The 26,734-nt window shown below is 35.5% G+C and overlaps 1 long non-coding RNA gene across 1 annotated transcript; it reads left to right on the top strand.

The window, feature by feature from the left end:
* The first annotated feature begins 20,252 nt into the window (after window positions 1-20,252).
* LOC133816231 (uncharacterized) lies at window positions 20,253-21,377 on the top strand. The gene is made up of 2 exons (XR_009885097.1): window positions 20,253-20,488; window positions 21,029-21,377. It is a non-coding gene; the product is annotated as an uncharacterized LOC133816231 (long non-coding RNA).
* The last annotated feature ends 5,357 nt before the right edge of the window (window positions 21,378-26,734 follow it).

Raw genomic sequence — 26,734 nt, 5'->3', positions numbered from 1 at the left:
TCACAACTCCACCGCCCATCTACAACCTGCTAGGGCTACGAAGCCCAAGAACAAGGCCGCGACCCCACCTGGGGAAACAGCCATAACCTTGATTTTCCACTTCTAAATCCTTCCAAAAACCTACTTAAACATCTCCAAATCCAAAAATCAAAGTTCCCAAACATCCCAATGATCCAAAATCATCAAATCCCAAGGCTCAAACAAATCAAAGATTCATCAACACACAAAATCCAAATCAAAGCTTAGAAACTCTAAAACTCAAAACTTAAAGCTTGGATTACCTTTGATTAAGTTGTTTCTTGCTAAATCCTTTAGTTAAGAAGCTTCTAATCTTTCCTAGGATCACTATGCCTCAATCCTCACTTGATTCCGACTCCTAAAACCCAAGTTTTCTTTGAATTTGCGACGAACGGTCAAAAAGGATAACGGGTGTTAGAGAAAAGTGTTTGAATGTAGTTTTCTTTCTGACAGGCTACTTCAAGCTTAAGTAACCTCAAATAAATCCTAATGCTCAGGGTCCTAAAAATGCCACTGGGAACAAAATAGTCAAAACTTCCAGAATTTCCTCCTGATCTCACTAATTCCCAATATATCCTCAAATAAACATTCTCATTATGCAATATCCCAATAATTGACCCTGTTATGACAAAACCGCTAACTTGCAACCTAAGATCCTCTCATGCCGAATACCTCGAATATATCCACATAATAATGAGATCTCATCCATAAATCACAACATGCACCAAAATATAAAAATATGCCCTCAACAGGCCAAATTACCAAAATGCCCTTAAAATCAAATGTGGACCCACATGCATGCATTTAACATCATATTATAATATAATTCACATAAACATGCATACAATAGTTTAATGGCATAATAAAATAATTATGGCCCTCTCGGCCCACTAATCCAACCACTAAACTACATTAGGGATTTTGGGGCATTACAGTAACTATCGGTTACCTATGGAATTTATGCTAATTTCAAACAAAACGAGGTTGGTTAATCCACACCAGCTCATCGAGACTTCTAGGTTTATTTGGCTCACCTACCTCTTGGCCAATTGTCCCGATAGCCAACCAGACCGATAATGTCATGGGCAGAAATCTTCTGGACAATGACTGGGTAGGTAGAAATCGTCCGCGCTACTTATTAATAGGTGGAAACCATCCACGCACTCATGAGTCAAGGAGAAACTGTCTGCCCATACAACAAGTGGAAACCTTCCACTTACTCATGAGGTATGCCAATAATATCAAAGGCAGAAACCGTCAGCACAATCATTAAATAGGCATAAATTGTCTGCACTATATGACAACAAGTGGAAATCGTCCACGTTAAAATCACATGTGGAGCATAAGCGTCGCCTATTGATTGTCTCTTAATGAACTCTCTCTGTCTCTGTCTCTCTCTCTCTAACTAGAGTATAAGCCCTACTTCTAACAAGCAATACATTAGTTAATTCATGTTGTAGACATATAAATCATAGACTGACTTACAAGCTATCCTTTGTTGCGCATGATAATCTTCCCACGGAGAATCCTGCCTTTTTAGCCAACACTGTAACTAGCATACAATATACTTGGATTAATTATGGCATTATGTTAGATTATCATTCTACTTTGGGCATTAAGGTTGCATTTGAATACCCACCAAGGGTATTTTCGTCCTCATATGTTTTAAGCCATAACAACATTTAAGGTTTTCGAAAAAATTCCCACAATGGGTCTAGTTATTTGAAAGTCGGCTTTTACGAAATTTCTCGCTCTGTTTTCACTATCGGACCTAGCTGGGAAAGTATAGTTTTGGAAGCTTTCAAGTTTTACAAATTTTAACATTTCTTAGATGAGTTACCAAAAATCCAATACTTTTTGGTAAAATCACTTAAATCAACTTTGATAAATTAGGATAATTTAATTTATTAAGAAATAATTATAAAAATATTTATTAATTTTATTTTGTTTGTAAGAAAAATTAAGAGAAAGTTGATTTTATTTTAAAAGGATAATTTAATCCATTTCTTTGAAAAAAAAAATAGGGTTTTGGACCCTTTTTAATTTTCTTAAACAAAATCCATTAATCAATAAAAATATTAATTTTCTAATAACCAAAGTAACCTTAATAATTATTTAGTGTGCTAAACTCAAATATATAATAATCAAGATTAAACTACATTTACCAGCCAAACACTTAGAAAATTTCTCATGTTTCTCTAAGTATAAAACTTTGTTAATTTTAGTTCTAGGTTGCCTACTTTAGAAAATTATATTTTGAAAACTATAACTCCAAACATTCTTAAACTTTGCAGAACCAATCTTGGCTATTCCAAGAAGTTCATTTCCAAATTTTATAAAAAAATAAGTATTTTTATTTATGTAAACTATTTTGAAATGTTCCCCTTCAAAAACTACCCGGGGAAAACTCAATCTTTTTCTTGAACTTTGAAAATTTATAAAATTCATTTTATCATTATTTAGGTTTGAAATTTCTTAGGCGCATACTAGTCTAGGTAAAAATTACTCATACGAAAAATTAGGTCATTTGAACAATTTTTACTCAGTGAAAACAGTTCCTAAACATGGTTGTCCAGAAGCTATTTTAAGCTTTCATAATTTTTTGCCTAACTTTTAAAAATCATATCTCTTAGCCTTTTTAATATTTTTCTTTAAAAATTTACCAATTATTTTACAACATAAAAAATAGTGTTCAACCCAAAAATCAGCCAAAAATACAGTAATTTACCCATGGAACTCATTGTCTAAAGTTGCTTGTTTGTACAATTTTTGAAAGCCATTTTCTAGATTGCACAACATTTTTGAAAAAAATCATAACTTGGCCATTTAAAAATATTTTTGAAAGTTTATGTTACACCCCAAATTTTGAGATATAAAAATCAGCCTCAAAATGTAGGCTTGTAAGTGTGAAGATTAAATATGTACAGGGTAGTCGGCACAACTACTTACGCTAATAGTGAGTCGCGTTAAGGCGCCACATCTTTCATACCCGAGCCTGTAAGGTGAGCTCAAAGGCAAAGGCTTCTTCCAAAGGGTAGTCTCAGAAACTTGACAGTTTACATTAGAGTCACGCTAAGTTCGATACATGAAGAAGACTCGAAAGCGCATATGCAGGTGCAAAATCCCTACAATTAAGAGGTTTTAATTTAAACTATGTAATCAACCCTATTGTTTAAGGATATTTGTTTATAATTAATCCAATTGATTGTAATTTAATGTACAAATTTTTATTTCAAATTCAAATCTAATGTATTGTAATATCCCTAAGATTAAAGGAGGACATTTTGATGTACCATGCCTATAAATAGTCTGGACGATGATCTTTAGGGGACATGCTCAATTCTTTAATGCAAAGTCTCAATGAAATTACTCTGAAAGCTTTGACAAAGAAAGATAAATAAAAGGTGGCTCGTGGACTAGATAGATTTTAACTATCAAACCATGTAAAAATCTATGTTCTTCTTTTCTTTCTGAATTATACATTTGCTTAATTTTTCTTGTATTTAGTTGATGAAAAATGTAGTCAATAGTTTGGTGCTTTCATTGAGAGAATCAATAATTCTTGTTCTTTCAAACCTTTTGTTGAACAAACAATGGCTACACCCGCCGAGAAAATCCCTAGAACTGAAAATGTTTAACCATTGCACAGAATTGCCGAGGAAAATACTCCTCAAATGGAAGAACAACCTTGATGGCCTAGCAAATAGCCAATGAATGAAGAAAATCCTACTGATGGGAGTGCGTAATTGACCGTGTGAGAACCTGGTCAGGGGTCTAGGCCGCCCAACGAGGGTTATTATTATAATCCTAAGAGTTACGTGCCAATGGTGGAGTTGGAGAACTGAATGCTGCGAGAGAATGGAATTCCAGGTGCCACCACGACAGACTAGGGGACGTCCTCGAGGTAGTACTGCGGCAAGGGTGGCCAAACAAAGAGCCCAACAAAGTCAAGTAACAGAAGCTGGAGCGAGTACTGGAATCAACCAGTCTTGGGTATTGTTGACCCCTGATTTGGTCAACGACACAGTCAAATTTACGATATAGAATAAGAACTAAACTTAAGAATAAGAAAGGACACAAATAATTATAATGGTTTGACCCTGCTGATCAGTAATGACCTACGTCTACTTAGTACTCTTATTTATGTAAATTCCCAAAACCTGCAATCAGATGAGCCGGAGTCAACTGAGTTTCACAAGCTAAGAGAGAGGATACAAAATGTGGATAATAGCTTTAGTTCCTTAGAATTCTTAGAAAGTACAGAATTACAGCGTAAAAAAAACAAATGAATTCTTAAGCTGTCTATTTATAGACTCAAGAATGTACATAGATGTGCCATGGGCCTTGCGTAACTTTTACAGCAAGTAAATATAAAATAATACACTAAATACAAACATATGCATATTAAACTAACTTTGAACTTTAACTATATTTAACCGAGAAACTCTGGTCGCATGTCTTTTGTCAACTTCTTTTCCTGCTGCTTCATATAAAATTTGAGTTCATCTAATAACATGTTTTCTTCTCCTGTCAAGTCGTGAGTCGACCAGTCCTCTAGAAATGTCTCATCATGTGTCCTGCATATCCTTATGTTTGCGCCATGTCATTAGGCTAAATTTTTGGGAAACATTTTCCCCCAAGTTTATTATGATGCGATCAACATTAAATAAACTTACTCGATCAGAATTCACTGACCTGCTACGTCCAACTGTACTTTTACTTCCTCAGAAAGGTAAATAATCATGATTTTACGGTTTCCAAGGAAAGATTTGATGAATTTACATTTTCCAATGTTCCAAAAACTCTCTTTTCATTTGTGACCTTTCAGTTACCCTGAGCAATATAAATAGGCTTATTCCCTTTCCATCATTTTTTACCTAAACTTTCTCTTTCATCAAGAACTTCAAAGATTCAAGCATTCTTCCAAGTAACCCAAGACAAATCTTCAGGAATCTCCAAGTGGTTTCAACAAAGTTTCTTGAGCAATGTTCACTTCAAGTAAGTTTTCATCAAACTCCCTTCTATTTTTTGCTAATTTTCTTGCATCTCAATTAGGAATAATCTTTTTTTCGTAACCGTCACTGAAGTTCTTGGTATGTTCTAGAGGGTAATGGTTATAGGTAAGAAAATGTGTATGGTTCTGGGTTTAAATGAGTGTTTAGGTAATATTCACTAGTGTAAAGATGTTTAGGACGACTTTATCAAGATTTAACTACTGATTTTGGGTATGAAATCAAAGTAAAAATTCGACTTTTGGGCCCCGAAAAAATCTTGGTTTTTCCCGCCTGTGACGAACTTGAAAAGTTTTCTTGAAAAAAAATTTTACTTTTACTTTTTGACCTGTTACGCTCAACTGCTTGTATCATAAAATCTGTTCGTTGTTAAATACTTGCTAGTTAGCTAAATGTTGAATTAATTTCCACGAAAAGTAGTTTTTTTCTTCTTAATTCTCCCCTTATTGGTCGTAGAGTCTCACTTCCCCTTCTACTTCTCAGATATTCATTCACGATGCTTGGGGAGGTTAGAGGCCAATAGACAAAGACCTTCTAAACTTGTTGTTCGAAGACTCCAAATAGCCTACTTTACCTATTCCAAAATATACAACACAGCCAATACCATCAACCATCCATCCCAGTTCAAACCCCTTTATGGCACGAGTAAAGCACATTGCTCAGAGAAGGAAAAAGATCTCTGATCCTCACATTGGCCAGCATGCAGCCAATACTAAGGGTTCTTCGACTACCAACTGACCTGCAGCAACCGAGCAGCCTTCCGAGATTCTCCTTTCCCGTGTTCTTGTAAGAGAGGTCGTAGAAAAGGACGTACCCTGGTACATCCCCCCTCCTAGCATTATATCGAGCAAGATGGTGGCCAAATATCCCAAGAAATATTGCCTCCTTGGGATTAACTTATTCAAGTCAACCCTTGACCAGAGGACAAACATGCTTGGTGGTGCTTACAATGCCTGGTCAAGGTATCACATCGAGGCAGGGATAACCTTGCCTCTGCATGATTTTTTCCGAGGAGTGGCGAACTATTTTGACATTTCTCCATTCCAAGTTACACTGAACGGGTACAGAGTGTTATTAGCACTCTCTATCTTTTACCACCACAAGAAATGGCATTCATCCACTCCCCACGAAATCAACTACCTGTTTGATCTTAAATCCAACCCTAACCAAAATAACACGGGGTTTTTCCATTTTTTTTCCATCAGGAGTCTTTCCGCACATTCATGATCGATACAACCTACAAGTCCAATATGTACAAATACTTCCAATAGTATTTCCTCACAACCGATCTTGTAGCGGTCAACTTGTCCTTTACTTGGGGAGGTAATTTTTCTTCCTATCTTTGCTCAAACTTCTGGTCATTTATATTTTCTTTGTCTTAGTTTACTTTGTTGAATAAAGGCCCATGGTTCCGACCAGAACCTACCCAAGGCATGGTAGAGAGGGTCGTTTCTGTGGCTAGCATGACCTCTGTAGAAAATATTGTCAAGGAACTGGTCACCGAAAACAATTTAAGGCTAGTCGGCCTGTTGGAGCCTCACCAAGATGTGAAGGAAAAAACTGTTGGGAGTGCCATAGGAGAAGGTGCTGATGATGCCTCCCAACCAGAGGATGTTTCCCAACCCCCTGAGCGTCGTTCAATAGGGGTCACTATTAGGGAGACCATAATCTATTCCTCATTTCCACGGGAAGGAAAAAAAACTACCTGAACACCCTGTTCGGGTATATGACTCGTCTAAGGATGAAAATGGTATGGATTTTTCAACTTTTTTAGATACGTTGCCCATTCCTATTAGTATGTTCGGCAGGAATGGCAACTTTTTTTTTCCAACGAGTAGCTTTAATCAAGATTTCTTTGAGGAGGATAATGTTTGTAGCAGTAATAAATTAGATAAAGTAGCGACTAGTATCTTTAGTTCAGTTATAATACCTAGAATTTTTCCTTGTTGATCTTTATAAATTCTTGTAGACACTTTAACTAATTTGTTCGCCCCTTTTTTAGGTCATGTAGGCAAACAAAGCTTTCGACATCTATGCCTTGGGAGGAAAAATCACCAGCTCAAAGAAATAGAGTAGGAGAGAAGCTGGAGGCACCCCCGAGCAAGAAGTCTCGACCAACAGAGACTCCTCTCCCTACCAATTCCACTACTCCTCCCCCCTCCTCTCAACCTGAATCTTCCATCGAGTAGGTGGGAGATCCTACTGTGAAGGAGATGCTGACCAACGCCTCATGCTCCACCATAGATAAGCTGAAAAAAAGTGGTAGAACATTAACTCAGCAAAGAGGCCTTGCCTCTCTTCCTTCGTTGAAAACCACCAGGTCATTGGTCGGGGTTTCAATGAAATGCTTGTCATAAGTGTTTTCTTACTGTTGTATTTCTAAATAATATTTTTTTTCTTTTACTAACATCACTTTTATGTTGTTCGCAGGCTCTCCTGACCATGAATAATGGGTGGCGTCGCGCGAAAGAAGATGGCTCCAAATTTTCTCAGGAGCGAAAAGCAGCAGAAGACCAGATAAAGGTCCTCAACGAGGAGCTAAGAAAAACCAAGGAGGACTTGGACAAGGATGTCACTTTAAAGGAAAAATACAAAGTTGCGTCCAAGGCCAACCATGATGAGGCGGTCAAGCTTAAGGATGATTTGGTCACTAGTCAGAAGGAGACCAATGAGCTGGAGGAAAAGGTGAAACAACTTGAGGAGGTTAATGCGAGTAACTTAGAAAGGTTTCAAGGTGCGACCTTCATATGCTTTTATATGTTTTGAAAGAATAACTAAGGTGCAAACTTTGATTTTCTTCCCAAACAGATAAGGGAATCTGAGCTTGCTCGATGTGTTGCTCGACTGGAGGACAAGAAAAATTCCCCTGCATCTCTTGAGATTTCCTTGGCCACAAGGATCGATGGAGAATAGGAGCCTGGAGATACTGTCAACCAGCAGCCCCATCAAGACGTCTTGCTTAGTGAATAATTTTTTTTCTATTTTGTAATAATAACATCCGAGCAATCCATTTGTGGTGTCGAAACAGTTACTGCTCAAAGTAGTGATATTTTTATGTTAGTTTATCATTTACATCCGAGTAATACTACTTGCGGTGTAAAGACTTCTTTTTTGATATTATAACCGATATCATAACATCTTCTCGTATGACCGAACTTAGCATAACACTTTATACTCTTTGTGCAAAATCTAAATTTTTTTAAAAAATATTCCAAGTGTTGTTTATGTTTTCCCTTATTTTGCTCTTATGTTTACATATTGTCATATGGTTTGCTTTTTAGTATCTTATATGCCCCTCAAGTGATTGAGTAGCTTAAGGTGCTCGGTCTCTTGCCATAGACCAATACCTGTTCGAACCTTACGACTCGCGTACTTATAATTAACTTATGAAAATATAGCAAAACAACACACGTAACGAGCAAATACTTGTAAAAAATAAAATAATTGGCAAGAATAACTGGTTGTGCATAATTCCTCTTATTTCTCATAAAAAAAGGACAAATTCATGCCTGTACGAGTGATCTAATGATCTTACACTTATAAGCAACCAGCCAAATAACTGACCGACCCTTATTCAAAACTTGTAAAAATAAAAATTAATTAATACAAACCATTCTTTAAATAGAAATGTTCATTGATAATACATGCATAGGTGTTCTCCATTCCAATAGCAAGGAACAAGATCTCTATTTAAGCAAGCAAGTTAATACGTTCTCGGGTTGAAGAATTTCTTCAATTTGATATGGACCTTCCAAGTTTTTCCCAAGGACTCCAGCAGCCTAGTTGCGAGCATTGAGGAAAACTCTTATAAGTACCACGTCTCCTAATGCAAACTTTCTCTCACGTGCTTTAGAGTTAAACTATCGAGCGACCTTTTATTGATGAGCTGCTACTCGTAGCTGAGCCTTCTCTCTTCGTTAATCTATCAAATCTAATGATTCCATTAGCAACTGGTGATTAGACATTCTGGTCATATGTTAGCCTTCGATGTGAGGGTGGATCTAACTCAAGTAGTAGCATGGATTCATACCCATATGCTAAGGAAAATGGAGTATGACCTATTGTTGTTCGGTGAGTTGTTCTGTACGACCAGAGAACTTATGGTAATTCTTCTGGCCAAGCTCCCTTTGCCTGTTCGAGTATTTTTTTCCAGGGTATCCTTTACGTCTTATTCACAGCTTCGACTTGTCCATTTTCTTGCGAATGGGCGACTAATGAGAAGCTCTTATTTATACCATGTCATTCGTAGAAATTAGTGAATAGGTTGCTATCGAATTATGTGCCATTGTCCGATATTATTTTATTTGGCAGTCCATATCAACACACTATGTTTGTGACGACAAAATCTAGCACTTTCTTGGCCGTGATTGTTGCGAGCGACTCAACTTCTACCTATTTGGTGAATTAGTCGACAACTACTACTGCATATTTCACACCCCATTTTCCCCTTGGTAATGATCTGATCAAGTCTATTCCCCAAATTGCAAATGGCCAAGGACTGTGCATCTGCTTTAGTTCATTTGGGGTTGCTCAAGGTATTTTGGAAAATCGTTGGCACTTGTCGCATTTTTTCAAAAATTATGTTTCATCGTTATTCATTGTAGGCCAAAAGTACCATTCTCATAAAATATTTTTTGATAAACTCTGCCCCCAGCATGGTCTCCGCAAAACCCTTCATGTACTTCTTGTTATAGCTCCTTAGCCTTTTCTTTGGGAATACAACGTAGAAGTGGCATAAAATATCCTCATTGATACAAAACTCCATCCATTAGAATAAAATGGGCAGACTGTATTTGTAGTTTCTTCAATTCATTCCTATTTGTTGCAATATTCCCTAGTCGATGTATTGGATAATAGGAGTCATCCAGGTATCAGCTATATGTATAACCAGGGTGGAATCAACTTCTTGTATGCTGGGGGTTGATAGATGTTCGACCGGTACTATGCTTAGCATATCTGCATCTTTGGAACTTGCTAACTTGGCCAATGCGTCAGCATTGACCTTCTGCTTGTAGGGGATTTGGTGCAATGTATATTTTTCTAAGTGCGCTAACAAGTCTTTTGATTTGTTTAGATACGCGAAAATTTTCAATCCTTTGGCTGAATATTCTCCCAAAATCTGATTAATGACCAACTGTGAATCACTGTACACCTCTAGTGATTTTATGCTTAACTCATTGGCTAGTCTTAATCCTGCGAGTAGGGCTTTATATTCACCTTCATTATTGTACGCAACAAATTGAAATCTAATTTCACAGTGAAATCGATGTCCTTCTGGTGTTATAAGGATCAATCCTATCCCAGAATTGTGCTCGTTGGAAGACCCATCGACAAACAGCTTCCAAGCTAGAATTTCTGCTTCCACTTGTGTTCTTAGTGTCTGCATTCATATGGGGAGATTAATGAACTCAACTACAAAATATGCTAATGCTTGGCCCTTCATTCTGTTCGTGGTGAGTAAGTAATTTCAAATTGTCCTAACTCCACAACCCATTTTAATAGTCGACCATCAACTTATGGTTTTTGCAAGACTTGCCATAATGGATGGTCGATCAATACTATTATGGGGTGAGCTTTAAAATATGGTCACAACTTTCATGATGTCAGTACCAAGCAGTAAGCTAATTTCTCAATAGATGGACACTACTTTCTTTTCTATTCAAACCAGCACTGACAACATATTCTGTTATCGCTGGATAGATGTACAAAGTTTGTAACGTCCCGAATTTGCTATTAAGGCTAAGTGTCTTGAATTATGGTGCCTGGATGGCATAATGGGATTATGTGGCATACATGATTAAAATAATAATATGAATATATATGCATGTTTATGAGTATTAAAATTGCATGTGGGCCCGTTCTTGTCAAGGCAGGCATATTTGTAATTTTTGACCCGTTGAGGGTATATTTGAATTATGTAGGTATTGTGAGTGAGACCCAATTGTTATAGGGATATATTTGAGATGTGTGGACCGAGACGATCTTAGTGAGCGGATTTGCGGAATAGTCACAACGGGGTCCAATACCCGGCTTGGGGCGAGCCTAGGGGTATTTTTGAGACTTAGTGCGTATTTAGGATTTATTGCTTAACGTGCAATTATTTTGTGATTAATTGGGCATGTCGGGATTAATTGGGAATCTATAAGAAAATTTGAGGATTAGTGGGAGTTGTGGCTAATTACCATTTTGCCCTTGGGACCATTAAGGAATAAGTTATGACTAAGGGGCATTATGGTCTTTGTATTAACATGATAGACTTACCTTAGGATAGCTTAGGCATTAGAAGCTTGTAGAGACAAGGAAACAAGACAGAACCTCTCCCTCTCTTTCCATAGTCAGTTTGCTCCCTTTCCCCTTGGTTTGCATAGAAGCTAGAGGAGTTCTTGGAGAATTGGTGACAAAGGTTGAAGATTGAAGCTTTGGGACTATGGAATCAAGCTAGGATCACTAGAGGATAAACCCAGGGAAGTAATCTGCAGTAGGGGTAAGCCAAATCCTCTTTTTTTTATTGAATTCTTAAGCTTAGTTTTGGTGTTCTTATGTTTTGAACTCAAGGTTGGATTTTAGGTTTTGGTACTGTGTTAACTTGATTTTGGGGGTTTATATGTAGCTTACAATGTTTTGGGGTTTATATGTAGCTTACAATGTTTGGGAATGCTTGAGAGGCTTAATTATGGTTTTAGTTTATGTCTAGGATGAATTTTTGTGGGTTTAGCTCAGAGGAAATGCTGGGAATTCTGGGTTTTTGAGCTTGAGTCGTTGCCTTGTTCTTCAGGCACCGCCGCCTATGGGTGTGGGAATCCCTGGGGATTTTTCCCAGATGCCGCATCTCAGGCAAGGCACGTCGTGACCCGCATCCCCCAGAAAAGAGCCTTGGGGCTCTCTGAGCTGTAGCCAAAATAGATCTTTAAGCTTGGGAACTCAAACCTAAGTGCTCAGGAATAATTCTACTACCCAGTTTAGTAGAATTCGAGGTCTCAGAGGCTAGTATGTTATTTTGAAGGTTGTAATCAGTTTTAGTTTTAATGGTTATTTATTAATACGCTGTGACTAGGTTATACCGCAAGGGATTAGGGATAGGGATCGTGCTCAGAGCTTCCATACGCTAGTTGCCCGGGACTTGAGGTAAGAAAACTGCACCCGGGTTGTGAATGGGGCTTAAGCCCCTATTAATGAATATGTTATGGATGTGAACATATCTGTATCTAAGAATATTTGGATATGCATGCTTATATACGCTGTCCTTCACTACTTGTTGTGGATTGTGCATTTGCGATTATATCTGTTTATAGGCCGATAGCAAGCATGCATAATGCAGCCCGGCCTAAGGATGTCGGGGTCGGCTATAAGACCAGAGGACTCGGCCTAAGAGCGTCGGGGCAGGACATTATACAATAAACAGAAGTGTGGTTTGCACTTAACTATTTCTATTGATTGATGAGTTTGGTTTATGCATTTGACTAGGCTGAATGTTACCGTTAGGTGGGTTGCTTATATCCTGTTATTGATTGAATCTAATGATTTATGTTTATTGCTTTTATACTGTTGCCTAGTTGTGCATGTTGATTTAAGTTTTCTTACTGAGCCTTTGCTCATGGGTGCTACGTGGTGCAGGTAAGGGAAAGGGATAGTTGGACCAACCATGAGTTGGAGAGCTTCATGGGCGGTGTGTACATGTGCAGCCTACCCGATCGTCACGGTCGAGATAGCCTGGGAGGAAGTAGGGTTGAACCTTGTTTTGTAGCTTAGGGCAGCTAAGTTGTATTCTATTTGTCGTTTACAAGTCTATAACTGATTTCGGTATCCCGTGTATATACTTATATTTTAATGAAAATAATCATTTTGTTGACCAAACTTTTTAATACCTAACCTTGACTTAGTCTTTAATTACACATTTAAGTTCAAATGACTTGGTTAGCGAGTTAAGCACTATTTTAAACACATATTGTAACTGTCTTGGTTAACCAGGGTGTTACAAAGTTTCTCCCTCGACTGGTTTGGATAGAACAGAAGGTTGAGCCATATGTTTCTTGAGTGCCTGAAAGGCCTGCTCGCACTCTTCTGTGCATTCAAACTTATTGTTTCCTCTGAGCAGATTGAAAAGTGAGATACACTTGTCAGTGGTTTTTGAAATAAATCTGCTTAGAGCAACAATTCTTCATGTTAGACTTTGTACATCTTTAATCTTGGTGGGAGATTTCATGTCGATAAATTCTTGAATCTTCTCGGGATAGCTTCTATTCCTTGTGAGTTCACTACAAAGCCCAAAAGCTTCCTTGATCCGACTTCAAAAGAACACTTGAAAGGGTTAAGCTACATATAGTATTTTTTTCAAGATTTTGAAACATTCTTGTAAGTCCTTGACGTGCCCACCAGCCTTTTTCGACTTGACCAACATATTATCGATGTATGCTTCAATTTTTTTGTTGATCTGGTCTTTAAACATAAGATTTAGTAGCTATTGGTAAGTTGCACCAACATTTTTCAAACCGAAATGCATTACTTTGTAGCAGTATAGCCACTATCTGTTCAAAAGCTAGTGTGTTCTTCGTTAGGTGGGTGTATACTTATTTGATTGTTGCTAGAGTATGCATCCATAAATGACAACATTTCATATCCTGATGTGGCATTGACCAATTGGTCGATCCTTGGTAGTGGAAAACAATCATTCAGGCAAGCATTATTGAGAACTGTAAAATCCACATAAGTCCTCCACTTGCCATTTGACTTTGGGACTAAAATGGATAAAATGCTTCCCTGATGAATCCATTTTCCTTAAGCTTCTCGACTTCCTCTCTTAGTGCTTCGGACCGGTCTTTGTCGAGTAATCTTCTTTTTTGCTTAAATGATGGGTTGTTTTTGTTGATGTTTAAGACACGACTAATAACTGCTGGGTCTATTCCCACCATATCACTATGCAACTAGGAAAATACTTCTTGATTCTCTCTCAAAAATTCTACCAGTTCTTTTTTTATCATTGTTTCTAAGTTTTTACCGACTTTCACAACTTTGGTCGATTGTTCTGCTTCTAATTTAATCTCCTCGAGAACCTCCACAGGTCCAACTTCCTCCTCAACATCCCTAAAGTGAGGATCTATACCTTCGTCCTCACTTTGGGCAACACCATATTTGGTGACTATTCACCGAATTAGGTTTTTGGTTCGTTGACTCCTTGCAATCTTTTCTCTGACTCGTTAGTGCTGCTCGAGGCAATTAGCCCACTCCCCTCACTATAATTTTTTTCCTTCATGATGTTGAGTACTTGTGAGTTACCAAGTTGAGGGTTAAAACCGGAAGGTTTGTTAATAGAATTCAGTCTTGTGAAGACAAGTATTTTTGGTAACAAAATACTGTATGAATTCTACCTATATGGACCTAGGGGTGATGCTGCCTCTCATGAGAATTGTGAGTATTCTCAAGAACGTCCATGAATGGAAAGTGCACATGGCCATTAACGGTGCAAAGTGAGACATAGAGGTCTCAAGTGAACATCGCAAAGGTGTGAATGTTCTCACCGATTTGTTATCATGAAAAGATTGTTCAATGCCTAGTGCAACCAAATTTTCGACAAATTTTGTGATAATTACACTAATGCAATGACTCCTATAAGAGAGAGTTCTTATTTAATCAAGTGGGGGATATGTTATATTTTAAAATATAATGATTGATTAAATAAGTGTTACAATAGATAACTATTTAATCTAGTGGGGGAATGTTATATTATTTTATAATATAATGTAATATTATACTATTTTATAATATAATGTTTTAGATTAAATAAATGTGACAAAGAGTGTCACATTTTGTAATATATAATAGAGAGTTACAATATTTAGATATATGAGAAATATATTTGGTATTACAAATTCAGCTACAAATTTGTAACTTCCAAATATTACCCTTTATTGTGTAAATTTGTTGTTACACAATATTGAGATGAATTTCATAAAAGCTATATGTGAAATGGCTATTAGAGATATGATTTTAACCCCAATAATGTGTTTTGAGGGGTACAAAATCAATTGGGAGGGTTTGGAACTGCTTGGAAAAACAACACAAATATATGTGCTGAAAATGGTCAGTGGCCGCGGCCTGGGGGACAGAGAACAGTGGCCGCGGCCACTGATGTCCCTGGCCGCAGCCACAGATGAAAATCTGACCAAATTTTCAGTTTTTCCATTTTTTGTTGAATGGCTCCAAAAACCCAAATAACTCCCAAATCTCACTTTTAATTCCATAAACATCCAATTTATCATTGGTAACAACCATGGGGGTTGGTGGAATTTGAAATTTAAAGGGTGTCTCTAAACTCTATAAATAGGAGCCTATTGCTCACTTGAAAGACACAATTTTTCTATCCACTAGAGCACTAGGCTAGAAACACCTTGAGGCTTGATTATTCAAGAAAGCATTTCTAAAATCTGTGAGAGATCCCTTAGTGCTTGAGTTAGGGGGAAATATTCTTTTGGACAAAGGTTTCAAACCTTGTTCAAGTTGGTGATCCCCAACACTCTTCACTTTGGTTGTGTGAGTGAGAGTTTATTGTTTTTTTTCTTGTTCTTATTTTCTACTATTTCTGTTCTTCTTTTTCTTCATGTTCTATTTACTTGTACTTTTTTTTAAGAGTTGTAATCCTCTCATTTCTTTTGTTCAAACACTTTTACTTTATATGTATCTTTTTGCTTAGAGTTGTATTTCTCTATCTTCTTCTTCTAATTCTTCTATTATTTATTTGTATTTTTAGTTATAGCGTTGTAACACTTTATTTAATCAATCAATATTTATTTGTAATATTTTGTCTAGAGTTGCATTTTCTTACGATTTCCATTGAAACAGATACATTTTTCCTAACACTTTCCACCGCATAAGTTGAATACATTGTCGTCGGAAGTTGTTGCACTCAACATCTTTGTATGAAGCAAATGTTGAATGATTATGGGCTCTATCTTAACACTCTGACCATTTCTTATTACAATACCAGTGCCATAAATCTATCCAAAAACCATGTCCAACATTCTCACGCCAAACATATTGATATCTGCCACCATTTGCTACGTGAGTTAGTTGAGTCTAAAACCATTACACTCTCTCATGTTGCTTCTGAAAGTCAACTTGCTGATTTGTTTACTAAGGCTTTGAGTTTTGTTCACTTGAGGAGGTTAATAGGAGTTTGTATGTGTAACGACCAAAAATTGCTAATAAGGCTTAGTGCCTTGGTTAGCATGCCAGGAGGGCATAATTGGATATATGTATGTTTAATTTGGTTAAATGCGTGACTATGTGGCATGCATGATTATATGGTTATGTGATATGCACGTTTATGAGTATTAAATATGCATGTGGGCCCTTTTCTGCTTACAAGGGCATATTTTTAATTTCGGCTCGTTAAGGGCATAAATGTGATTTTATGTGATATATGATTGAGACCACATTATTATGTGGATATATTTGCAAGATATGGCTCGAGACGGTCCTAGTAAGCTGATTAGCGAAATAGTCGCAGTGGGGTTTAAATACCCAGCTCGGGGGAGCCTAGGTTATTTTTGAGAATTTAGGGAATATTTTAGAATTTATTGAGTAACGAATAAGTATTTGGTAATTAATTAGACGTGACCTGGTTAATTGGTTAATAGTAGGAACATTTGAGGAGTTAGTGGGAACCAGGGGAAAATGATTGTTTTACCCTTTAGAACCCTTAGAGGACTAATAAGCTTAGAGGGAAAAATAGTCTTTTGTTGGGTTAGGATATACTCAGAAGAATAGGGAATGATCTGGAACATTAAGGAAACTCTCAATTCTCTCTCACCCCTCTCACTCACGATTTTCTCTCTCCCTCTTTCTCCTATACTTGAAAGCTGAAGGGAAAGTTAAAATTGAAGAAGAGGCTTGGGCTAAGCTAGGGAAAGGCTGGACTTGAAGCTTAAGAAGTTAGGAATTTAAAGCTAGTAGAGGGCAGAAAGCTTGTAAGGATTCAGGCAACAATTGAGGTAAGGTCTTGTCTCAGTTTTGTTAGAAAATTTAGATCATTAGGTTAGAATTAAACTGATTATTGGATGAGGATTTATCACTGAATTGGGGTAGTAGCTTCAATATGATTCTTGGGGTTTTGAGTTTAAAATATGTGATTAAGAGTCTTAGACTTGTAACTGAGCTTGGTTTTGGTTAGGAGGCTTGTTAAGATTTAATTGTGAGAATTTGGCTGGGAAGAATGCTGAGGAAACCATGGAAATTCTAGGTTTGTGGGGGCGCACCATGACCCAGCTCATAGGCGCCACAACCCGCATGCCCAGAATGCCTTGGGAGGGCTATATGTCTTGAAGGCGCGCCGCGGCCCTGGGGGCATGTCGCATCCCACCTCCCCCATTTGCATGGGGGTCGTGCCTCTGACTTGAGGCGCGCCGTGACCCCTAGGGCCAGGTCGCGGCCCGCCTAGGAAAATTTGGCCTAGGTTAGTGTTTAGGCTTGGGAAGGCTCGGGGGTTCGAACCTAAGCACTCGGGACAATTTCTACTACCCGGGTTAGTAGAAATCAAGGTCCCGGAGGCTAGCTATTGTTTCCTAAGTATTTATTTGGATTAGAAATTGATGGTTACCGATTGACACTATGACTAGGTTATCATCAAGGTTCAAGACTAAGGATCGTGCTCGAGACCATTCTGTGTCCTTTTCTCGGGATTCGAGGTAAGAAGACTGCACCCTTGTGGTTGTGAACGGGAGTGTGGTTCCCAATAATTGAATACATGGATTGTGTGATTGTATGATTGATATGACATCTGAGAATGAACGACCTAAGGGTGTCAGGGCTCATGATAAGCGTACTAAACACAGCTCGGCCTAAGCGAGTCGGGGTTAGCCAAATAAACAGAGGGCTCGGCCTAAGCATGCCAACCCTAAGCATTTGCATAATTGACTTTGATATGTATTTGAGATGAATTATTTACCAATGTTTGGTTTTACATTTGAATTCTATTAACTGATTGAACTAGTTGAGTTAAGATTGATTATATTTAACTATTGCTTTATGTGCTTGCTGTTTTGGTTTTCTTGCTGGGCTTTGGCTCACGGGTGCTACGTGGTGCATGTAAAGGCAAAGGGAAGCTAGACAAACCATGAGTTGGAGAGCTCTGGGGGTGAGGTGTACATTGTTAGCTTCTCGTCCACCACGACCGAGAAAAAGTACAAGGACAAAGCCTTAAAATTGGTGTTTTTCCATTAGAGTGGCTTTTGGTTGTATAAAACTTTTTGAGAGTTATAATTTGTCTGTTAAACCCTATTTTTGGGATCCCATGTACCAAACATCTATTTAAATGGAAATTAACCATTTATGATCAAAATATTTTAACCCTAACCTGATACTTGACTTTAGGAACACATTATTGTTCAAACGATTTGATTAGCAAGTCCTGCACTATTTTAAATACACATTGTAATGGTCTTGGTTATCCAGGGCGTTACACTATGTTTCAGTGATACCATGTGGCATTAGAGAATAACCAATATCATTTGAGATTTCCTTCTTATAGTCATATGTCTTGAAGTGGTGTAGGCTTGGTTTTTCTCTTTTGTAGTCTTACTTGATACATGAATTCTCATTCTTGATAATTGCATTAAATTGTCTCCCCCATTAGATTGACTTTATTTGTATTAGTGTGAAAGCTACCTTTAGGACACTTTGGTTTGTAGAGTTTGCTTCTTCACTTAGGACTGTGTACTTTTGGAGAGGGCTACCTATGTGGAATGTCTGCAAACTCTAATTGGTACTTGCTAGTGGGTTTTATGTTAAAAAAAACAACAACAACAAAAAAACAAATAAAAGGAGAGAAAGGAAAATAAATTGATTAATATATTTTTAGGGAGAGCTTACCTGGTTCTTCAATAGCAGGTAGCTCATGAAGACACTACACACACCTATTGAGATTTACATTCTTTGGATTTGACTTGATAAGTTATTGTCTTGTGTTTAGTTAGTCTTCATTTTTGCACTGTTAGGTCTATGTTACAATACGCCATATCTCTATTTGCACAATATGTAGAAAGCATACCTTTTTGATATGTGTCTCTTGGTTTGATGTTTATCTCTCTTCCTAATTTTTAGTTTCTTTTTTACATGTTGTTTCTTTAATCTATATACTCTTTTTATGTTTTTTCTCTTGTGTTTTAAAAAAAAGAAAAGAAAAGTGGACTCTATTTGACTCATTTTCCTATTATAGCCCAGCCCTCCACCCAGTGACCCACTATCTCATGCCTTACTCTCTGAGTTTCGAGTAGGCCGTTCTCGCTCCTAAGATTTTAAGACCATTGTTTTCTTGGCCTTCCTTTTTTTTACTATGGCCACTGGTTCTGTTTCTGAGGGGGAGACTATTGTTGCTCCCGGTGTTCCCACTAAGGTCATTGTGGTGCCAACCATTCAAGGGAAGTCGTATCAACCAAAAAGTGCTACACTAAGAAAAACACATCCCACTAGTAGCTAGTTTGTGTTCTTTGGCATGCCCTCTAGTCATTGATGGGGAGTAGTCCTGGTTAAACTCACATTTTGTATTAAAATGCAGAAACTAGCCTATTAACCTGTTGTTTGTTTGCTAAAACTTTGTTATATTTTGAGCATGTGGTTTACTTTATTTTCAACCTGTCTTGTTCTTTAATATACTGATGAAATGATGATTCTGGTTTAATGTTTCTTGGTCGGTGTTTGCTATGTGTGTTAAAGTGAAAATCATCAAGTTCATTGTTCATATGCATGCCAAATGAGGAGTTTGTAAATGTATTTTTTTTCATGCATTGATCTTCATGTTGAGACATGCTTTCAATGTTGTAACACTAAAAGCCCAGAAGCACGTGATTTTCAATTAAGGACATTTTATGTTGAACTATTTTTCCCCTTTTGTTCCCTAGTTGTGCGAATTAACCTTACCCTTTTTAGCAGCTAAAAATTCATTTCTTGAAGAAGCATTCTACGCAAAAGGTCTAAAGCATTCATTGCTTCATTGTTCATTGCCAATGGTATTTTGGTGATATTTCACCAACTACAACAAAAAATACTTTTCACAACACACAATATAAGAGTATTGGAAAAGTATTATAATATAGGGAAAGAATAGCAGTAAAGTAAATACACTTAAATCAAAAAGCGGTAAATGAAAAAAAAAGCGGTAAATGAAATATAAGTGTTATATTGTTTCAGTCTCTTTCCCTCTCTCTCACACATTTCGCATCACTTTTTCATTCTCTTTCTATTTCCTCCTTTAGGCCTCTTTGATTTTTTCAAACCCTAGAAGAACACCAAGAGCATCAATGAACGAAGTAGAGCTTCTGTTTGCATCCACTTACTAGTACTACTTAGGGAATGGACGAATCTAATGGACTACCACCTTCATGAGCCCCTCTTAACCTCTTTGGTGGCATGAAGTTGTTGGACAAACCCAACCCTTTCTCTTGGTCTCTCTTGCCTCTGTTTCTCCGGTGAGATAGTTTTTTCAAATATTTTACATATCAAAGTCATAAAACCCATTAAATTCTAGAATTTCCTTGATTATTTGTTTATTCCTGACTTCTTTTATATTTGTTTTTCTTAAATTTCGATTCCATAAAAGTTTAACTTGGGTCTTCCTTAGTTGATTATGAAGCTTGCATAGTGAGAGTAACATGATTTTTCTTTAAAGGATTTTTTTGCAATAAAAAGATACGTATCTTTCACAAGGTCAAGCAATTCATTTTTTTTGCTATATCTCAAATGTTTTGTTTTATTTTTCTTCTTATTCTTTAATTTAAAATCAGAGAGAATGGCTATGTCCTTACTGGATTGAACTAATAATTACATGGTTTTGCCACCTTGTTTGTTCCTTTCTTCCCAATTTCTCCTTCTTTATTTAATCATTTTCCTATATAATTTTTTTTTTAATGTAAAGGCTAAACTTTATCTCAATCATGCTAAATGTATTTGTGATGGAGAGGAGACCAAGTTGTAGTTTTAATTTTTGTTTTGTTTGGTTTTTCTTTCAGGAAATTAAGCTGGATCAAGTTCGTAATCAACTTTAGGTTTGGTTTTCAAGTCAACTTCAAGAAAACCATTAATTTTTTTTATCTTGTAGATTTTCCATTTGGGCAGTGCTATGTGCATTTAAATATATTGGTTAGCACATAATCTCTTTGTTGCAAATTTTGTTTGGAATCTTGTACATTAAAAATTTGAGAATCATCTTGATCATTTATTGAAGGACTGATATATATATATATATGTATATATATTTACGCAAGTGATGATCTGTACTATGTTTTTGCTAGTTATCTAGATTTTATTTATGTCATTATTAACTTGTAGAGTTTCAAGGAAAGTCTTGTTTCTTGTGGAGATTTTGATTTGGTTTTGCAGAAAACTCATTTCTTATTGATGATTTTATTTTTTTAATTTGGTGGCTTTTAGTATTCAAAAAGTGTTATGGAAACCTAGCCTTTTATTCTAGCAAAAAATATGGGGTGAGTGGCTAAACTCTATTAAAGCTATGTCTGACTTAGTGTTATTTAGCTACTTTTGATTATTATTTTTTTTCTAAAGTTTACATCCAAGAATTGGTTTTGAATAAAATGCATGGTTGGTTGTTCTCATTGGTATATCAATGCCAAATTTGAAGAACTAGTATTCATGTGAAAGACTTTACAGGAGACTTTTGGGGTCAAGTTGAAAGAATTATTGTTGACGTTGTTTGTATTTAATAAATAGTTTCTCTTATAATAAGACTTGTAACAAAAGTTAGAAAACTAAGAGATTTGTTTAGTCACAAAAAGAGTAATGAAGTAAAATAAAAAATAACATATGCTTGAAATATTCTAAATTGGTGTCTGTAAACTCTGTCAAAGGAATAAAAATAGACTAATTGACACATGACCTCATTTAGTCACAAATTTACTTTTTTATTTTTAATTCCTCCATGACCCCACTCTTGTCAATTGATAATTTATGACTATTAGATTAATGTGTACTTTTAAATCTCTTTGTTCTCAATTACATGGTTATCGGATCTTTGATATTGAATTGTGTAGAGCTTTTGCATTATTTTTCAAACTATTTGGTCTCTTCAGTATAGAAATGAAAATTGTACTTTTGGTTGTTCAGATTAGGCTTCTCTTTAATAATGGAGCAATAAATGAAAAAAATATTAGAGGTATGCAAGTTGATGTGAGATATATTAGGTTTGTAGGTTGCACAATGATTCTTGTACTTGGTTATTTATTCAATAATTCTGAGTTGGACGACAGACTCCAGTAATTAAGGAATTTATGCTTTTGGGTGAAATATCATTACTTTTAAATATGTATAATACATTATTGGTTGTAATACAATTGTTGTCTTTATTTTGCAGGAAGGGTCATCAAACTATTTTAAAGGATTGATGCTTATTCTTTGCTATTTTATAGTTGCAGGCACTTTCTTTGTGCAGGATGACCATTCAAATAGTGAGAACTAATCAAATAATTTATATATATATTTCCCTGATCATTTTATCTAAAAAGGAACACATGCAATTGCACACATATATAGACATTTGAGTATTTGTATGAGATTTGATTCTTTTTTTTTCCAATGACTTCTCCAAAAATGTTGTTCTTCATAACGTAGTAGAGACACTTCCTGTTGTTGGATCTCATTATGGGTTTAAGGTGCTAATATTTCTATATTATGAGGACACACTTAGCCTTTCGGAATTGGGTTTTGTGGTTTGTTTTATCAATTTAACTTTGCTTCTCATTTCAGCATATCATCTCGGTAGTCAATTCAATTTTTCATGTATATATTTATACATAGTGAAGTTGGCTCGTTGAATTTACTTCATAAAATCTCCATGTCATGGAAATTGCTAGTGTTGAAAGCTTTTATATTTGGGAAATAATTTTTTTTTATTTAGTTATTATTATTTTTTATGGATTAATTGTCAAAGCTATTTGTTCCTTTCTGGTTTATTAGAAGTGAGATTACAGTCAGAAATTTGACTACTTACTGAGGCTCTTTATGAAAGACCATTTTTGTTGCCAAATATAAAATAGAAAGAGCTCATTAGTATATTTTTGCTTTATTATTATATTCATAATTGATTCCTCTTATGATGATATTTATTAATCTCAAATATATAATATTTTTTAATTAAAAACTATATATTGTAGCCTATTTATTTATTTTTGTTTATTTTTATTTAAGCCTACCATAATCATTTAATGTAGCATTAATATGCTAACCCATGAAAATAAAGTATTTTTTCTTAATAGAGTAATATTTATGCATCTTGTACACATTGCTGTAACTTTATATAAAGAATACAAGGACTCCAATAAACTGACTTTCTTTGGAAACAAGATTGATTTTGTTTAGTTCTTTGTTCAAAATAACACTTTTTTTCTCCATTCAACCAGGTTTACATTTTGAGTAAAGTTTCTTGAGTTTGTATTTTTTGTTTTTGGGGTTATCTATTATCTCAAGTTGTAGTCTTCTTTCTATTTTTTTTACAAATAATAAACATTTTTGTTCATATATATAAATAATTTGCAGAGTTTTGCATTTGAGGAAATAGAACAAAGCAGAGAAAAATTCCTAAGAAACTCTATAAAATGCAAAAACAAAACAACCTTTTCAACTTTTTTTGGTTTTGATGGTATGCTAAATAGTATCCATGTATATATACATATGTGTGTGCGCAAGATGGCATAATGATATAGTTGAATAATAATTATATATTTGTTTTTCTATGTTGTTGGGCTATGAATCTCAAACCTCTTTGTTTCTAGTTTAAAATGTGCATCAACTGTTTTTCTGGTTTAATGATATAGTTGAATAATAATTAGACATTTGTTAGTTTTATGGAAATTAAGTTGGGAGTTGTAATGATTTCTTAATTATTTTTCCATCATAATACTTTCTCTTTTCTGCAAATGACTTGATTGCTAGGCATACATAAGTAACATTCATATTGCTCTAGGAGTGTGGTAGTCTGATAAATAATTGTATATATTGCTCTGTATAATATGCAGGGTATGTGGTTCCAAATCGTGCCTCGTACTTATCACTGACAATTAAGTTCTAGTTCTAGTAGTCCAATTCAAGCAATATGATGTGTGTTTTATATTGCAGGATCCCCGTCCATTGCCTTATCTGGCTGAAAAAGTCTCTAAAAATTAATACATTCAGTTAGAGGTATTTAGCTATAATCTCAAAAAAAAGTTGTGCAACTAGTTTTTCTACTGTATTATTCGGATCATGATTAAATGCATGTTCTTGCTAGGTTGAAATCAAACCTGCTGGCGCAAAGGATTCAACTGTGGTCACCAAGAGTAATTTCAATCACATGTAAGCACCCATTAATTACATTACACACAGTAGATTATTTACCCAATTCACTTCTTTATTGCCTCAATCTGGATTTCTTCAAGCCTACTTTTGGTTAGTTAGGTCAAATTGGAATCATATTGATTTTCTGTAGGTAGTACTTCAGTTTGACATACAGTGTCTTATATGTTATGCCAAGCAGCTTTTCACGCTATACTTTTAGGAATGTCTTAAAATCCGCTTGTACATGTTTAAAATTTACATGATGGCCAAAACAGGCATGAAAATCCCTCATTTCTTTCTCACATCGTATCTTTATGGGGTTGTTATGTTATTAATATTAATTTTGGTAAACTCATGTTATAGATATTGGACATTGACTCAACAGATAGCACATTATACTATTAATGGTTGCAACTTAAGACCTGGTGATCTCCTGGGAACTGGAACCATTATGGACCTGTATGGTTTCAGTTTATATATATATATATAATAAGTGGTGGAGATAATTTCATATGAATCTGGCTTCAGCTCTGCACTTCTATTATTTTGATTTAGGTTGATCATTCTGAATGTTGTATGTCCAAACAGGAGCCAGAGTCCTTGGGATGCTTGTTAGAGTTGTCATGGAATGGATAGAAGTCACTGTCATTGAAAGGGGCAACCCGTAAATTCCTAGAAGATGGTGATGAAGTTATCATCATTGGTTTTTGCAAGGTTCTTCGATTCAGTAAGACCTTTCTTTTATTTTTCTCCTGAAATTTTTTATGAACTTTCTTTTACTGGGAAATAGGAAGTATGATGATGATAACCATATTTCCACCTCATAGAATACATGCATCTCTAGCTATGTTGTGTCTTGTGAGCATGGATATTCATAACACTATATGTTCGCACCTGTCCACAGATATCAACTTCTTTTATTTAATTATATCATGCATTATGCTTTGAGATGTGAGTAGTTTGTTTGATATTATGATTGCATCATAAATAAACCTTCAAAATGCAGAGACTGAAAAGGTCTATGTATATGAATTTATTGCAGGGAGATGAATACAACATTGGGTTTGGCACACTACACTAAATACCTCTTTCTACAATACATAATTATAAGCTAATTGGAAATAACATTGGGTTTGGCATACTTTTACTTTTCCTTGCATGCAGTAGTTATTTATTTATTTTTTTGATATATTTTATCTGGATTATATGAGGTGTGACAAGCGGTAGAATATTTTGATATTCCAAGAGGTACAATTTCATACTAAAAAAAGAACCAATGTCTTATAATTTAGTGTTTGGTTTATTTGTTTGCTTTGGTGTAGTTGTGAATTCATTATTTTGTATGTGGTGTCCTCTCTTGGAAATAATTTCCATAGCATTTTTCTTGAAGTAATTTGTGATGCTAGATAATAACAATAAAATATTTCTTTGTTTATTTTGCAGATGTGACAAGCGAAATAGAAAAGGATACTTAATTTTGAAGGTTTTGTGTAGGGCAGCTGTAGAATATTTTGTGCTGAAAATAGTAACTTTTCACTATGTTGAATATTTAAGACTACTTGAATACTTAAAGAATATTTTGTTGTTGATGACAGTGTTTAATGTTTTAAACTAATTTGTGGATTGTTAATACAATGTTGAATGTTTTTACTTTTTGTTATTTGAAAATCAAGTTCATTTGTTGATGCTAGTATATATTAGTAAGTTATCGTATTATATGTACTTCGGTTGATGATGTTATAATATCTATTACAATAACACTTTTTATAAGTGTAGAGTCCAAGAACTTTACTTAGCTAGTTAGATAGTAGTATAATAATAATTGTAGTAGTATTTTTATGACTGTGGATTTTGGTTCAGACCGGGATTTAATTGGACACTTGTAGTAACACTTGTAGATTTTCTAAGTTTAACTTATAGTTTAAGAATATTAATTTTAACCTAAGGTTTGATTAATATGTCTGATATTGATGGTGATATTTATTATATTATAAGGTTTAGATAGACCCAATAAGAAAGTAACACTTGTCATGTGTATGTTTAATGATAATTAAGTATTTTTGAGGAATAAGTTTATTAAGAGTAATATTTGAATATCCTAGAGTCTGTCAGCAACTTTGAAAACGTTAGAGGACTTAGTCAAGACTGTTTACTGAATTCAAATTAAGTTTAAAATGTGAAATTTCGTGTTTAAATATTTAGCGTATGCCGATATATCGCAGCTATAGGGGCGATATATCGCAGTACGGGGATACGAAAAACACGTAACTTCGCACGAGCACCTCGACGAGCCTCAGGCATGCTAGCCCAGGTGATATATCGCCTACAAGGGGCGATATATCGGCTCCTTTGATATACTTTTGAATGTTTTTAAAAACGTTCCCATTTTG

Source organism: Humulus lupulus, chromosome 2, assembly GCF_963169125.1.
Source record: "Humulus lupulus chromosome 2, drHumLupu1.1, whole genome shotgun sequence".
In the NCBI taxonomy this organism is placed as follows: Eukaryota; Viridiplantae; Streptophyta; class Magnoliopsida; order Rosales; family Cannabaceae; genus Humulus; species Humulus lupulus.
The sequence above is the reverse complement of the archived record's forward strand: the minus strand, read 5'-3'. Positions and strand labels throughout refer to the sequence as shown.